Consider the following 18376-nt stretch of genomic DNA (forward strand, 5'->3'; position numbering starts at 1 on the left):
ACAAAAACCTACTGTTTTTGTCCACTCTTGACAGGTAGTTGTTTTTTATATTTTTTTCCAGAGTTTATAGTTGTCTGCAGGAGAGGTGATGCATTAGTTTGCTATGCTATATCAGAAACATAATCCCCCATATAGATCTCCATTTCAGTTGTTTGTTGCATCAACCTAAAATTCGGTGACTTAAAATGACAACTATTTGCTCACAGTTCTGCAACTTGGGCTGGACTTCACTGGGTGGCTCTTCTCCATGCAGTGTTGGATGCAGCCATCTGGAGGCTTGAATGGGGCTGAAAATCCAAAATAACTCCACTCACACGCCTGACACCTCAGATGGAATGGCTAGAACAGCTTGGGGGCTGATCAGATGGCTCTCTTTCTGCTTTCTTTCTAGCAAGATAGCTGGACCTCTTTATGTTGTGGCTTAATGTTTCAGATGGAAGTATTCCAAGAGCAGAAGCCCCAATATACAAATATTTATAAAGCTTCTGTTTGCATTGTACTTGTTAATGTACCATTGGCCAAAACAAATCACATATCTAAGCTAAGAGTCAGTGTGGGAAGGGACTACACAAGAATGGTATGGCCCACAGAAGCCACCAATGTAATAGTCTAGCATAATCTCTCAGGCACCTTTCCTACGTTCCTACGTTCAAGGAGTTCAAACACTCCACTCTCCCCAAAACTATTTCTCTTCTTGTGATCTCTCTCTTCATGGCCGACACCATCAATGGCTCCAGTCAGATACCTGAGTATCCCTTTACCTCCCTTTTACCCTCTCCCACCCCTATCCAACCAGTAGTGCTCCATCCCCAAGTTGATCAACCACCAATGATCTCATTTGGATTTCTGCCAGACTCTTATCTGATTTCCCTGAATACACTGTCAGGCTTCCTGCCACACCCCATCCACATCCCAATCCCCCACGCACACATATACAAAAGCTGTTTATCACAGAAAATCCAGAATGATCTTTCTATATGAAAATTATTCACTTGTTTTAAGTCCTCCAGCGGGTCCCCAACACCTATAGAATAAAATCTCAACTCCTTACTTGGGTGACAAGTTCCTTACTGATCCAGCACCTACCACCAAGTTCCTTTTTTAGCTCTCTTCAACCTCCTCTCAAATCTCCCCCCTTCGCTCATTTTCCGTCTGCTGCTTTTGCAATGACATACATCCTCACCACCGCCCCCCCCCACCCCCTGCCGCCCCTGCACTGGAAATCCAACATGCTATCTCTAAAGTTAAACTAATTGGCTGTTCTGTCACTCACTTAGATGTGTGACTGTGAGCAATTTACGTGACCTCTCTGTGCTTCAGTTTCTTATCTGTAACATCAGAATAAGAATAGTATCTCCTTGTGATACTATGTGTTGTGAGTATAAATTGAGGTAATGTGTGCAAACTCCTTGGCATAGTGCCTAGCATGTAACAAACACTCAGTTAACACTACAGCTCTTATTCTTTTTCTCCAGCCACACTACTACTTGTAGTTCTTCAAACTGCCTATTCTTTTTTCTTATTATCATGTTATCTTAATCACCATACATTACATCATTAGTTTTTGAAGTAGTGTTCCATGATTCATTGTTTGCATATAACACCCAGTGCTCCATTCTTTCCCTTCCTTCTGAGCCATTTGTGGGCTGTTCCCTCAGGCTAGAACATTCTCCTTCCCCCCAACATTCCCCTGACAACCTTGGCCTCCACCACCCACCACCGCCATCCTCTAACTACCCTTTGCCTGGCCAGCCCTTACTCATACTTCAAGTGTTAGTTTGGATATCTCTTTCCACTAGAAGACTCCCTTCCACACCATTGTATTTCTTTCTGTTATAGTATTTATCACACTGAATCATCATCTCCTGTTTATTTCTTTGCATCTCACTAGATTAGAAATTCTGTATTTTTTCTTTCTCACTCTCTTCCTGTAATGGGCTGAATCATGTGCCCCCCAAAATACATATGTTGAAGTCCTAGCTCTCAATACCTCAGAATGTAATTGTATTTAAAGATAAGTTCTTTTTAAAAAAGGTAAGTAGAGGTGCTGGGTGGCTCAGTTAATCATCTGTCTTTAGCTCAGGTCATGATCCCAGGGTCCTGGGATTGAGCCCCGGGGTCAGGCTCCCTGCTCAGCCGGCAGTCTGCTTCTCCCTCTCCCTCTGCCACTCCCCCTGTTCATGCTTTCTCTCTCTTTCCCTCTCTCAAATAAAATATATTTTTTAAAAAGGTAATTATTCCAATATAACTGGTGTCCTTATAAGAAGAGAAAGTTTGGACACAGAGACGTATATGCACAGAAGAAAGATCATATGAGTACAGGGGAGAAGACAGCCATCTAAGTTATCTACGTTAAGGAGAAAGGCCTCAGAGATACCAACCCCGCCAACATCATGGATTTCTCCAGAACTGTGAGACAATAAGTTTCTATTGTTTAACACCTAGTCTGTGGTACTTTGTCAGCAAACTAATACATTTCCTCATGTAGCATCTAGCAATATGCCTTGCAAAAATAAGAGCCCAAAAATATGTTTCATGAAAACAAATCATCCCATTTTCTCCAATCCTATTAGAAAATGCTCCCCTCCAAAACGGGCACCACCTCCTTCAGGGTACATAAGACCATATAAAATTTTATTTACTATTTCTTGAATTATTTTTCATTCAGTTGTGTAAAATAAATTCTTTTTCTTCCCCCTCATCATTGCCATTAAGCCTTTAAAGTCTGAACAAATTGTAATGCGTCTATCTAGGAATTAGATTTGGCTGTGTTACGGTATGGATATTAATAGAAAGTCCATATGTTTCTGGTCCTTCTGTAAAATATGAAGAAAAGTGCTCTTAGAATCCTTTGTAAAACTGTATTGTTAAATATATGTGTGCAATCAAAAAAAAAAAAAAAAAAGAAAAGAAAAGAGAAAATGCTCCCAATGTGGAATACTACTCAGCCATCAGAAAAATGAAATCTTGGCATTTGCAACAATGTGAATGGAACTAGAGGGTATTATGCTAAGCAAAATAAGTCAACCAGAGAAAGACAATTATCATATGATTTCACTCCTATGTGGATTTGAAGAAACAAAACAAAGGATCATCGGGGAAGAGAAGAGAAAATAAAACAAGACGAAATCAGAGAGGCAGACAAACCATAACAGAGTCTTAATCATAGGAAATAAACTGAGGTTTGCTGGAGTGGAGGGGGTGGGGGTATGGGGTAACTGGGTGATGGACATTAAGGAGGGCATGTTTTATAATGAGCACTGGGTATTATATAAGACTGATGAATGACAGACCTCTACCTCTGAAACCAATAATACATGATATGTTAATCAATTGAATTTAAATTAAAAAATAAAATTTAAAAAAAAGAAAAAGAAAATGCTCCCGATGAATTGGAGTAACAGTAATGAGCCAAGCCTTCTTTTCCAGACCAAAGATACAATAGAAATGTGAGATTAAACCAAAATCTCAATCTAAACATCAAGTTTCAAACACTTGCAAATCACTTCCCTTTTCTTCCCCCTTCAGAAACAGAAGGTAGGAAATCTTAAAAGTTGTTTATAAACAGCTGAAGCAAAAGAGAATATTTACAATACCTACATTCCAAGCAACTTTGCTTTTGATTGATTTCATCACTGTTATTTAGCTAATGGGGATGTGTACTTGAAAAAGTCACCAAAAGTGCTAAGGTTGCCTGCAATGGTCATCAGATACCCCCAAGTCCTTCAGGTACCCAGAAGTAGCATGAAAATAGTGGGGAAAAAATAAATATTCTAATAGATTCTCTTGCTAGGAAACAACTTTCATTCCCTCCTTAACTTTCTCTTGATGGGCTAAGACAACCCAAAGCAGAGAATCAAATAAAATGATTCCTTTATCTTCAGTGTGCTGCTATGTTAGTATGTAAAGGTTATTTAATCTTTCTCTCAAGCAAAAAACTGAGGATCCCTAAAATTTACAGTGTCCATTTGAATGTAATATCTGCCGGAAAATTATAAGAATGAATGGGAACTCAAAATCTGCAATGAAACAGATTTTTTAAAAGATTTTATTTATAAATTTAATCGAGAGAGAGAGAGAGAAAGCAGGGGGAGGGGCAGAGGGAGAGGGAGAGAATCTCCAGCAGACTCCATGCTGACCGCAGAGTCCAATGCAGGGCTTGACCTCATGACCCTGAGATCATGACCTGAACTGAAATCAAGAGTCAGGTGCCCGACCCAATGAAACACCCAGGCGCCCCACAATGAAACAGTTTTATATTGTTTTGCATTTAGTTTAAAATCCTCAATCATTTAAGATTTCTATAAAGGTAACATTGAAGAAAATAGTTTTAAAGAAAAGAATGTGCAACATTGATTTCTAGACAACACAGCAAACTTACTATTTCCTAATATTATAATTTTATTTATTTTTTTAAAGATTTTATTTATTCTTTTGAGACACAGAGATACAGAGAGAGAGAGAGAGAGAGCACGAGCAGGGAGAGAGGCAGAGGGAGAGGGAGAAGCAGGCTCCCCGCTGAGCAGGGAGCCCGATCCCAGGATGCCGGGATCATGACCTGAGCCGAAGGCAGACCCTTAACGGAAGGCAGACCCTTACCTGACTGAGCCACCCAGATGCCCCCAAATGTCTATCTTTAAGTGCCTAGCCAGAAACACTTTAAGTGCCTCACCAGTCCCATTTTATGAGGAAGATTATACTTGAGTCAGCAGTCTCCACCTTACAAACAGAGGCACAGTGCTGCTCTGTGGGCTGGTTGAGAACTGCACCTCTAAATATAAGTGTGGTTTGAAAAACGCTGTGAATTGTGTAAGACTGATGAATCACAGACCTGTACCTCTGAAACAAATAATACATTATATGTTAAAAAAAAAAAAGATAATAGGAAGGGAAAAATGAAGGGGGGCAGAGATGGGAGGGGAAGACGAACCATGAGAGCCTATGGACTCTGAGAAACAAACTGAGGGTTCTAGAGGGGAGGGGGTGGGGGGATGGGTTAGCCTGGTGATGGGTACTAAAGAGGGCACGCTCTGCATGGAGCACTGGGTGTTATACACAAACAATGAATCATGGAACACTACATCAAAAACTAATGATGTGGGGTGCCTGGGTGGCTCAGTCAGTTAAGCATCTGCCTTCGGCTCAGGTCATGATCCCAGCGTCCTGGGATCAAGCCCCACATTGGGCTCCCTGCTCAGCAGGGAGCCTGCTTCTCCCTCTCCCTCTGCTGCCCACCCCCCCCCCCGGCTTGTGCACTCTCTCTCTCTGTGTCAAATAAAAAAAAATTTTTTTAAACAATCTTAAAAAAAAACAACTAATGATGTAATGTATGGTGACTAACATAATAAAATTAAATTAAAAAAGAAAAAAGAAACTTTCACTTGTTTTGGTATAGTATCAAAAAAGAATGACCCAATCATCTGAAAAGCCTTCTAAAATACATCTCCCTTCTCTAACTACAAAAAAAAAAAGAAAAGAAGAAAAGAAAAGCTTACAACCAAATTTTTTTAGCTATTATGAAGCAAGTCAGTTTCTTAAAGTTTCTGGATAGTTTGCAGTCCTAAAAGCATTGGGATGGACATATCATCCTGCCCCAACCTTACTGCTTGCTCCTGGGGAGCAGCCGCAGAGCAGCATAGGGGTGTGGGTGGAGCGGAAGAGGAAGGAGGAAGGGGTGATGAGAGGGAAATGTCATACCACAGAATCTCTCCCAGGGAGAGCTCTAAGTCTGTTTGGAAGAAATTCTTTGATAAGCTACTTGGAGAGGAGGATAGGGCGTCAAGGTCCTGCTCAGGCAACGCAAGATGTAAGCTAAGTGGATATGCATGAAGCAAGAAAAAACATTTTTTTGCTCCTGAAAAGGAGGAAAAAGTAGAAAAGAGGAAAAGGACTGAGCCAGGACAGCAGAAAGCCCTACCTTCCCCAAATCTTCCAAAAATCCCATAGAATCCACAAGCACCTGGTGTAAATTGGTTTCCTGTAGTGATCAGTGAAGGCAGAAGGGCAAGGAGACCCCAGCTAATATCTGGGTTCCTTTTTTTTTTAAGATTTTATTTCTTTATTTAACAGAGAGACACAGCGAGAGAGGGAACACAAGCAGGGTGAGGGGGAGAGGGAGAAGCAGGCTCCCTGCTGAGCAGGGAGCCCGAGGCGGGGCTCGATCCCAGGACCCTGGGACCATGACCTGAGCCGAAGGCAGACGCTTAACGACTGAACCACCCAGGCACCCCTATCTGGGCTCCTTTTGAAAGCCACATCTCTTCCTGACTTTGGAGGGGTGGGTGACGGTAACAAGACATAAATCTCTTCCTCAGTCTCTCTGACTAGTCCCCATCTTCCCAATCTCTTTGCCTCCATGTTTGGTAATTACGTTACTGACCAGAAGGCAGGCCCTCAACTTCTAGACAACGACTGTCCAATGACAGAGAAACAGAGTTGTGAGACAGGTGTGAGAATGATCATCCCATCTCGGGAGAAATGAAGTATCATTATGCGATTTGCCAAAACAACACTCTGAATTTATCATTGGTGCCATCTGAATTTCTGCCAAGGAAAAACATCTAATCAGGGTGATTGCGCAAAGTGTTTCTCACCTGCTACGATGCTGCTGAACTTCATCAAAAAGCATTTATTAAGTACTTAATTGCATGCAGTGCTGTGCTGGATACCCACAGAGAGAACGATGTGCACCGGCCCCTCCTCTCCAGCAATTTAGAAATGGAGAGTTGCAGGGGATAGGGAAGGAGACGGGAAGGAAACAAAAATGTCATGAGTTCCTCATATGCGCCAAGTCCCATGTACAGATTCAACATGTGCTTTACTCCTGTCACTTTGTCCATCCTGTAGATAAGGAAAATGAGGCTCACGGGGGTCCACTGTAGAGGTGGAATTCAAACGGAGTTTTTGGGCTTGAAGGCTCTCTCTCCACACCATATTGCCCAGGGAAGGAGGGGCAGGCTGACATGGAAAAGGATGCTCAGAATAAAAGGACTCCTTAGAACAGTAAGATGACTTCTAAGCATGTAGGGTGGAAGGCTGAGATACGTATGTTGCATGTTGCATGTAATTGTGATCAAATTTGTTCATTATCTCAGGCTTGAGGTGTGCTGTAGGGCAGTGGTCTGAGAAATAGCTGCCCCTCTCTCTCCTAGCCCTCCCCACCCGCCCCCAGGCTATTTAAGAGATTCCGACAACGCCTTTGGGGTTTAATGCTTATACTCTGGCCAGTGAATCTGCCCCAGGTGCAGGGGCATCCTGGGAGTAAATGTTATGGCAGGATCCACAGCAAACCTGCCCAAACGAGAAATTCCCTGCTGTTGGTAGCCCAACAATGTGCCAGGATGCCCGGCCAAGGATCCTGCCACCCACATAGCCCTTTGCTTACTGCCTGGCATCAGTTTGCTGCTCACTGTCAGCATTTAATGTTTGAGTGTGTGTTTGGGGTTCCCACTGCTCTGCCTCAGACGCCCGACACTATTTACCTACCCATTTCCCCCACCAGCCATTTGAGTGTTTCACATAGATCTTGTTATCCACATATTGATCTAATTAATGAAGAGCATGGGTGACTCTCCGGTTCAATGCCTTTCCATACCTCTTCTCTTCATCCCTACAGGCACTCCTTTCTCTTCTTCTACTGGCCCTCTCATCTCTGCTCCTCCTTCCCACATCTCTCCTTCTAGCGCATCTCCTTGCTCTATTTCTCCCACTCCCTACATTCTTTTGGATATTATTTTTACGCCTTGCCCCTCGTTTCTCCTTGAGTGAGGCCAATTCGGCCACCATCTGTTGCATATTCAGTTCTGGGCTGTGTGTGATGGATTCTGCCGTAGGATGTCTGAGGCTTAGTAGGGGTGGGGGTGGGGGGAGTAAGGCATAACTATGAAACTTTTAGTGATTACAGGAAATAATTATTATTGGGAGTAAGACAGGAGCACCTGACTGTCTCAGTTGGTAGAGCATGTGATTCTTGATCTTGGGGTTGTGAGTTTCAGCCCCATGTTGAGCATAGAGATTACTTAAATAAGCAAAATAGGGGCACCTGGGTGGCTCAGTCGGTTAAGTGTCCAACTTTTGGTTGAGATTGTCTCTCTCCCTCTCCCTCTCCCTCTGACCATACCCCCTTGCTCATGCATGCTCTAAATTAATTAATTAACTAATTAATTAATTAAAATATTGGGAGTCAGAAAAATGATAGGTACTAGTATCTAAAGAGATGAGAAAGATTTTTGTCTTCTTTTTAGCCCTCTAAATTCTGAATACCTGGCTTAAAATTTGTTCCTTTCTCACTCACTAAAAGATAAAGGTCAATTAAAAATGTGAGAAGAAAGAAAATGATGCTTTAAAAAGAAATTCAGGGTTATTACTTTCAAGTGTCTGGAGAAAGGTTGTGTTAGGGAAGGAAGGGGGAATGACATGTTGCCACCTCCTGAGAGTGTGTTGAGTGGATAGACATTATTTCTGATAAACCAGAGATGACTCTTGGTTTCAGCTCAGGTCATGATCTCATGCGTCCTGAGATCCAGCCCCCCCCCCCGCCCCTCCCCCATGGGCTCTGTGCTCAGCACAGAGCCTGCTTGAAGCTTTTCTCTCAGCCCCTCCCCCCACTTGCATGCCCATGCACACTCTCAAATAAATAAATCTTTATATATATAAATATATATAATATATAAAATTTAAAAACTGACACTGTTTCAGACATACGGACTATGAGGCGGGTTTTTAACTCATTTTTCTCCCATTTTATTTCTCTTGGCTACTTTGCAATGACAGACAAAAAGACACCTTAATCTTTTAAATATGTATTCTATTTATACTGTTGGATATTTTTGTCTAAAAGAAACTTTTCTACTTATTTTCCAAAGCATGATTCTTTTCTAAACTATTTTTAGGGGCGCCTGGGTGGCTCAGTCGTTAAGCATCTGCCTTCGGCTCAGGTCATGATCCCGGGGTCCTGGGATTGAGCCCCACATCGGGCTCCCTGCTCTGCGGGAAGCCTGCTTCTCCCTCTCCCTCTGCCTGCCGCTCCCCCTGCTTGTGTTCTCTATCTCTCTGTGTGTCAAAGAAATAAATAAAATCTTTAAAAAAATAAACTATTTTTAATTGGAAAAATATCATACCTGTTCGAGAAATATACCTATGGCACAGGTGTACATAAAAAAAGTAGAAGAATGTTCATTTACAGCATTTTTTTGAAATAACAAATACCTGAAAGCAAACTAAATATCCATTATTTAATGACTGGTTAATAGACAATGGTATTCGTAACTAAAACACTATTCAGCAATTTTTTAAAAATGAAGTAGATCTATATATGTTATAAAAACAACAACCCAGTTATATAATGTAGGAAAAAATAGTTAAAATATAATTTTATTCCTTGAAAAAATGTATGGACTAGAAAAACCAAATGTGTGTGTGTGTGTGGTTTGTTTTTGTTGTTGTTTTGTTTTGTTGTAAGTAGGCTCCATGCCCACTGTGGAGTCCAACACTGAGCTTGAACTCACAACCCTGAGAGTAAGACCTGAGCTGAGATCAAGAGTCAGATGCTTAACCAACTAAGCCACCCAGGCAGCCCCAAAACCAAATGTTTTAATAAGCAAATATACGTTATAAAAGTATACAGAAAAACATCTGGAGAAATATACACACAAAGATGCTCATGTTAGGCATGAATTACCTGTTTAAAAATTTAGAACTTAAGTTTTTGAAAAGTCATACATAATAAAAATTTCAGAGTGCAGAAAAATTTAAACTGGAAACAAAACATTTCTCTACATCCCAATCCTACTCCATAGAGGTAACTGAATGATTCTTGTATATTCTTTTTTTTTAAAGATTTTATTTATTTATTTGAGAAAGCGAGAATGAGAGAGAGAGAGCACATGAGAGGGGGGAGGGTCAGAGGGAGAAGCAGACTCCCTGCTGAGCAGGGAGCCCGATGTGGGACTCGATCCCAGGACTCCAGGATCATGACCTGAGCCGAAGGCAGTCGCTTAACCAACTGAGCCACCCAGGCGCCCGACTCTTGTATATTCTTATAGAACATTTTCATAAGTATACAAAGACAAATATATGAATAGGTATTTTGTCTCAAGTTGGAAATACTTATATATAATTGCAAATTGAATTCTTTTTTACTTAATATATCATTCTGCAGCACATATTTATCAATGCATAAAGATCTACTCCTATACTTTTTAATGGCAAGTTTCATCAGTATAGTAATTTATTTAACTAGTCCTCTATTTTTTGTTATGTTAATCACCATACATTACATCATTAGTTTTTGATGTAGTGTTCCATGATTCATTGTGCATAACACCCAGTGCTCCATGCAGAACGTGCCCTCTTTAATTCCCATCACCAGGCTAACCCATCCTCCCACCGTAGCTAGTCGTATATTGTTGGATATTTAGATTGTTACTGTTTTTAATAGAGGATGTTCCAGAAACAATGTTGCAATAAATGTCCATAAACAAATATCTTTCTTATTTTTTCTAGCATAACTATAGGAAAAATTTAACTATAGTCAAAGGATAAATGTTTATTTTATTTTTAATTTTTTTAGGATAAATATTTAAAACTTGGATAAATGTTGATTTGGTAAGTTCAACACACTTGGCCAAATTGTTCTCAAAATGTCACAGTAATTCACAAGGTTTCTAACAGTGTGCAAATGTTTCCCACATTCTCACCAATGTTTTTCATCTTTGTCAATCTGATAAATAAAATGGCATCTTTGGTTGCTTTAATTTGCATTTTAAAAATTATGAGTGAAGCTGAACATACTTATGCTGTTTGCATTTCTATTTCTGTGAACTACTTGTTCTTATCATTTGCCCATTTTTTTAAACTTTTTTGTTTAACATTAACTTGAAGTGCTTCTTGCATAATAAAAAATGTGCACTTTATCATGTGAGTTAGAGTTAGGATCATGCAATGATTCATAATTACACAGTAAACAATTTTTTGTGTGTATTCCAGACTTTTTAAAAACTATTATTTTTAGGGGCTCCTGGGTGGCTCAGTCATTAAACGTCTGCCTTCAGCTCAGGTCATGTTCCCAGGGTCCTGGGATCGAGCCCCGCCTCGGGCTCCCTGCTCCGCAGGAAGCCTGCTTCTCCCTCCCCCATTCCCCCTGCTTGTGTTCCCTCTCTGGCTGTCTCTCTCTCTGTGTCAAATAAATAAAATTTTTTTAAAAACTATTATTTTTATTGTGGTAAAATATTTATAACATATCATTTGCCATGTTAACCATTTTTAAGTGTACAATTCATTGGCATTAATTACATTTATAGTATTATGCAACAATCATCACTATTTATTTCCAAAAATTTTCATCATCCCAAACAGAAATCTTTAGCCATTACAGAATAATTCCCACTCCTGCCTTTCCCCAGTCCCCGGTAACCTCTAATCTACTTCCAGTTTCTTCTAGATATTTCATAGATGTGGAATCAAATAATATTTGTCCTTTTGGATCTCACTTATTTCACTTAGCAAAATATTTTCAAGGTTCATCCACATTGTAGCAAGTATCAGAACTTCATTCCTTTTTTTTTGGTTAATTAATTTTTTTTTTTTTGATGTAGTGTTCCATGATTCATTGTTTGCGTATAACACCCAGTGCTGGATTCAATCCTTTTTATGGCTGGATAATATTCCATTGTATGTATACACTACATTTTGTTTCTCCATTCATCTGTTGATGGACACTCACGTTTCCACCTTCTGTCTATTGTGAACGATGCTGTAATGGACATGAATGTACAAGTACCTGCATGAGTGCCTGCTTTCAGTTTCTTTTTTTTTTAATTTATGTTAATCACCATACATTACATCATTAGTTTTTGATGTAGTGTTCCATGATTCATTGTTTGCGTATAACACCCAGTGCTCCACGCAGAATGTGCCCTCTTTAATACCCATCACCAGGGCAGCCCATCCTCCCACCCCCTCCCCTCTAGAACCCTCAGTTTGTTTCTCAGAGTCCATAGTCTCTCATGGTTCGTCTCCCCCTCCGATTTCCCCCCTTCATTCTTCCCCTCCTGCTATCTTCTTCTTCTTCTTCTTCTTTTTTTTTTTTTTACCATACAATGTATTATTTGTTTCAGAGGTACAGGTTTGTGATTCAACAGTCTTGCACACTTCACAGTGATCACCAGAGCATATACCCTCCCCAATGTCTATTACCAGCCACTGCTTTCAGTTTCTTTGGCTATACACCTAGGAGTGAAATTCTCTTATGGTAACTTTATGTTTAGCATTTTGAAGAACTGCCAAACTATTTTGGCTGCATCGCTTAATTCCCATCAGCAATGTACAAGAGTTCTAATTTTTCTGCATCATCACTGTTTGTTATCTTCCATTTTTCTAAGTATAGTCATTTTAGTAGGTGTGAAGTACTATCTCATTGTAGTTTGACTTGCATTTCCTTAATGACTAATGATGCTGAGCATCTTTTCATGTGCTTATTGGCCATTTAGAGATCTTATTTGGAAAAAAATGCTTGTTCAAGTTCTTTGCCCCTTATTTTAATTGGGTAGCTTGGTTTTGTTATTATTGTTGGTGTTGGTGTTGTTACTGCTTTTGAGTTGTAGGAGTTCTTTCTATATCCCTTCTCAGATATAGGACTCACAAATATTTTCTCATTCTGTGGATTATCTTTTCACTTTCTTGATAGCATCATTTGATACACAAAAGTTTTTAATTTTAAGGCAGTCCAATTTATCTATTTTTACTTTTGGTGTCATATTTTAAAAACCATTGCTAAATTCAACAAAGGTCATACAAAGTTGCCTTTATATTTTAACCATTTTATAGCATTAGCTCTTAAATTTATATCTTTTTAAAAATCTTATTTATTTATTTATTTATTTATTTGAGAGCAAGAGAGAGAGAGAGCATGAGTGGGGCAGAGGGAGAAGCAGGCTCTCTGCTGAGCAGGGAGCCCGATGCAGGACTCGATCCCAGGACCCCAGGATCATGACCTGAGCCGAAGGCAGCTGCTCAACTGACTGAGCCACCCAGGCACCCCTTAAATGTATATCTTTAATCCATTTTGTGCAATTTTTTTATATGGTGTGGATATTCAGTTTTTCCAGCACAAGGTGTTAAGGAGACCATCTTTCCCCCACGAAAGATCTTGGCATCCTTGTTGACAATCAATTGACCATAGATGTGTGGATTTATTTCTTAGATATCAGTTCTATTCCACTGGTCTATATGTCTAACTTTATGCTAGTGCCACACTGTTTTGATTACTACAGCTCTGTAGAACGTTTTGAAATAGGAAGGGTGAGTCTTCCAAATTTGCTTTTCTTTTTCAAGATTATTTTGGCTATGCTGGGTCCCTTGAAAGTCCATGTGATTTTTAAAATGGGTTCCATTTCTGAAAAAAATATTGTTAAGATTTTCCTAGTGATTGCATTGAATCTGTACATCACTTTGGATAGTACTGTGATCTTAACAATATTAATTCTTGCAATCTATGAACTTAGCATGTCTTTCCATTTATTTAGGCCTTTAATTTTTTTCAGTAGTATTTCTTAGTTTTCAGTGTACAAGTCTTGAACCTCCTTCGTTAAACTTCTTTCTACGTGTTTTGTCTTGGTTTTGGCTCTGGTCATGAGATCAAGCTCTGCATCAGACTCTACACTCAGTGTGGAGCCTGCTTAAGACTCTACCTCTCCCTCTGCCCCTCCCCCTATGTGCATTCTCTCTATATAAATAAATAAATATTCCTAAGTGTTTTATTCTTTCTGATGCTGTTGTAAATGGAATTAATTTTCTTAACTCTTTTTTTTGTAGTGTTTGTTGCTAGTATATAGAAATGCCACTCATTTTTTGAGTTGACTCTGTATCTTGAAACTTTGATGAATTTGCTTTATAATTCTAACAGTATTTTTGTGTATTCTTTAAAGTTTTCTAGATACAACATCATGTCTTCTAAGAATAGAGGTAGTTTTATTTTTTTCTTTCCAGTTTAAATGGCTTTTTTTCTTTTTCTTGCCTAATTTCTCTAGTTCTGTATACTTTCATAGCATATATTTGCATATCAAAATATTTGTTTTTTGGCATTATATGTGTATTCCTTTTTCATTAAAAAATATAGCATGGGGTGGCTGAGTGATGGACATTGGGGAGGTTGTGTGTTGTGGTAAGCACTGTGTATTGTATAAGACTGATGAATCACAGATCTGTACCCCTGAAATAAATAATACATTATATTCTAATAATAATAAAAAATTAAAAAATATATAGCATGACTATTATTTTGCAACCTACTTTTATGACACACTATATTACAGAGCCTCTTTTTGCCAATATATATAGATCTACCTCATTTAAAAAATTGTTGGACAATACCAAAGGGACACCTTCACCCCAGTGTTTATAGCAGCAATGTCCACAATAGCCAAACTACGGAAAGAGCCCAGATATTCATCAACAGATGAATAGATAAAGAAGATGTGGTAAATATACACAATGGAATATTACTCAGCCATCAAAAAAGTGAAATCTTGCCATTTGCAATGGCTTGGATGGAAGTAGAGGGTATTATACTAAGCTAAATAAGTCAATCAGAGAAAAACAATCATCATATGATCTCACTCATATGTGGAATTTAAGAAACAAAACAAATAAGCAAAGGGGAAAGAAAGAGAGAGAGGCAAACCAAGAAACAGACTCTTAACTATAGAGAACAAACTGATGGTTAAAAGAGGGAAGGCAGGTGTGGGGGTGGGTGAAATAGTTGATGGGGATTAAGGAGTGCACTTGTGATGACCACAAGTTGATGTATGGAAGTGCTGAATCACTATATTATACATCTGAAACTAATATCACACTGTCTATAACTAACTGGGACTTAAATAAAAACTTAAAATAAAAATAAAAATTGTTGGATAATATCTAATTATGGATACATAATTTACTTAACTATTCCACAAAAAATAAATATTTGGGTTGTTTCCAGTTACTTGGCATTTGGCATTTATATTTTAATTTTAAGTTGTCTTCTTTCTCATACAGAAGTTTGAAAATTTTTATGTAGTCAAATTTATTGCACTTTTTTCTTTAGTGCTTCTGGGTTTGGGGTCATGCATGGAAATTCTTTCTTTTCTCGTAGACTATGTTAAAATATGCTTTTCCTTAGAACTTTTAATTTATCTTTATGCTTAAGTCTTTGAACTATTAGGAATTTATATTGGCTTAAGAAATATTGGAGTGATCTAGCTTTATTTTCTTCCAAATGGCTAGCTGCTTTCCCCAATATCATTCACTAAATAATCCATCAACTGGAGAATACTTATAAAAGAAATATAAAGTTCAAGTTGAAAAAGGAGTAGGGCAGGGGTACCTCAATGGCTCAGTTGGTTAAGTATCTGCTTTCAGCTCAGGTCACGATCCCAGGGTCCTGGGATAGAGCCCTGCATCGGGCTCCCTGCTTAGTGGGGAGCCTGCTTCTCCCTCTGCCCTTCCCTCTCCACTCGTGCTCTCTCTCTCTCAAATAAATAAATAAAATCTTAAAAAAAAAAAAGGGGAGTAAGACCTTTTGACTCCCACAAGGGTTATATAGGCAAAGACAGTCTCTGAGAGTAAGTTTCCTAAAAGAGAGTGAAGACTACTTATCTCTCAGAACTGAATCAGAGCCAAATTAGGGAGCTACCCGCTCAGCTCAGTGTGCAAAACTATAGCTTCTAATTTGGGTTCTTTACTCATGGACTTCGGTCCAAGTATCCCTCCCTTTCTAGTTTTCTCTGTGAAAGCCAACTCAGTTGCCACTTCATCCATAAAGAAATTATTTCCTCATTCTCCAAAAGTTTGTTTTTGCTCCTGCCCTACTTCAAACCCACATCAGAATGTCCAGGAATCCCTTTCAACTGTCGGGTCTAAGAATAGAAAAGGAAATGGGAAAGGGTTGACAGGAGATACCAGAGAATTGGACTGACGTTGGAGACCAGAACATAGTAATAGAGCATAGTTAGGAGAAAGCCGAGGCCCAATGGGAACTTGTGAGTATAATTTACTCAGTCCATGTGGAGGTTCATTCTAAAGACAAGAGGCTAGGCAAATCTGAGATCAGCATTTACAAAGACTAGCCAGGAAGCAAGGAGTAGAAAAGGAAACATAGAATCTACTGATTTTTTTAGTTTCCTACAGGGCCTACCAGTGTCCCATATTGGAGGCCTTTAATAAGTATTTATTGATGAATGAATAAATGAATAAGTGAGTACCGAACATAAAATCAAACTCCAATTTTCTCTACTATTAACAAGTCACCTTGGGCAAGTCATTTAAATTCTCTTACCGATTTTCTCAACTGTAAAATGCAAGTAGTAATATTACACAACCCCAGCTCTGAGGACTATCATAAGGACCAAAACAGTATGTCGTTTTCAAATGAAAATTTTTGAAAATTTTGTACATAGTCATGCCCATAGAAACACTGCACCTAGGATGCTTCTTAAGGAAAGGCAGGGCATACACACACTCATGTACAAATTTACATATTATTTGTTTTTGTCTTTTGTCTTGTCTCCTTTTTAACACTTTAAGTAACTTACTTTTCATTTACCTTAAGGAATAAATCCACATCTTATATTAACAAATGTGTTGTAAACAACAAATCATTGCATATCCTAGCTTATTTCACCTTGGTTCAAACAACTTCAGATAATTGGAAGTTATAAGGTTTTCTAAATATTGAAAAATCAATATAATTATTTTATAAGTTATTGGGGGACACTTTCTTTTTTTTAAAAAAAGATTTTATTTATTTATTTGACAGAGAGAAACACAGTGAGAGAGGGAACACAAGCAGGGGGAGTGGGAGAGGGAGAAGCAGGCTTCCCGCTGAGCAGGGAGCCCGATGTGGGGCTCAATCCCAGGACCCCGGGATCATGACCTGAGCCAAAGGCAGAGGCTTAAGGACTGAGCCACCCAGGCGCCCCTGGAGGACACTTTCAAATGTGCTTCAAACTTCAACACACAGAATTATGAATTGTACTTTAAAACAAAAATTTTACTTCTTACATGTCTAGAACTTAGTTAAATGAGACATCACTGAAAAAACTTAAAGCCCCATCTTCTAGTTATTCTGAAATAAGGAAATCCTCCCATGAAAATGCTGAAACCTAACTTGGCTGGATTACAGAACCTGGCACTTAGCATTAGAGTAGAATCAGAAGAGAGCAGAGATCAGATGAGATTAGCTCAAGAATTACTAAGTAGGAGCCTTGATTTTCATGAAGGTTACAAAATTCATTTTCATCCTAAGTTTCCATAAATGTTTTTCTAAAACTTTAGATTTTATTTATTTATTTGAGAGAGAGAGCGAGAGAGCATAGTGGGGGGAGAGGAGCAGAGGGAGAAGGAGAAGCAGATTTCCCGCTGAGCAAGGGAGCCCTATGCGGGGCTCAATCCCAGGACCCCGAGATCATGACCTCAGCTGAAGGCAGATGCTTAACTGACTGAGCCACCAGGAGCCCCTGTTTTTCTAAAACTTTAAAAGAAACAATTTTTTTGGTCTAAAACTTCACATATTTGGTATCTATCCAAAGATAAACTATTTTTGGAAGTTTTAGCAAATTTGTCCTCCCACTCCTGAATTAGTCAGTGAAACTAAAATAAATTTTTCTGCCTTCAAAAACAAGTGTGTTTTTAAATGTCAGTACAAGGACTTTAGGAGAATACAAAGCAATAACGTGGGAGGAGGTGATGGGTAACAAGTCTGAAATTTCATAGGTTCTGAGGACATCTAATACACTTTTTCATCCAAATTTGAAGTGTTTGGTTACAATTGGATTCTATTTGAGGGACCTGGTGGTCTCAAAGGCCCAAATATTTATGGAACTAATAAATGGAAACCGCAGAATATTTCCAATTGCTCACAATATCCTTAAATTTCTTTCTAGAAAAAAAAGTTTCTAGGAAAAGCATATAAGCCAAACTAATTTGATATACTAAAATAACTGTTGACTTACTTTTCTGTCTGTTCATTGAAAGGGAAAGTGTCAGCAGCATCTCTCTGGGTATCTAAGAGAGACTTAGCTACAAAACATTATCCAAAGCCAGAGTTTGGGATAAGTGCATTCCTGACAGAGGTACAGGTAAGCTTAAGAGAATTGTAGAAAAGTCTAGCTAGGATTGACTCAATCTAAAATTTGATTAAAAAGCCAAGTTAAAATCAGTATTAGTAGCTAATGAGATCTCACTTTAAAATCAATAATAAATATTAATTAAGCACCTACTGTTTACATGATACATGATATTATGGTAGGATGAATAATGGAAGTTGTATTAATAACATTAGAAAGTGAATTAAGGACACATTTTATACTGATGTTTAAAAAATGAGATATTAACACTT

Source organism: Eumetopias jubatus, unplaced genomic scaffold (assembly GCF_037043125.1).
Source record: "Eumetopias jubatus isolate StellerSeaLion01/CBP00866 unplaced genomic scaffold, mEumJub1_p1.0 scaffold_2, whole genome shotgun sequence".
Classification (NCBI taxonomy): domain Eukaryota; kingdom Metazoa; phylum Chordata; class Mammalia; order Carnivora; family Otariidae; genus Eumetopias; species Eumetopias jubatus.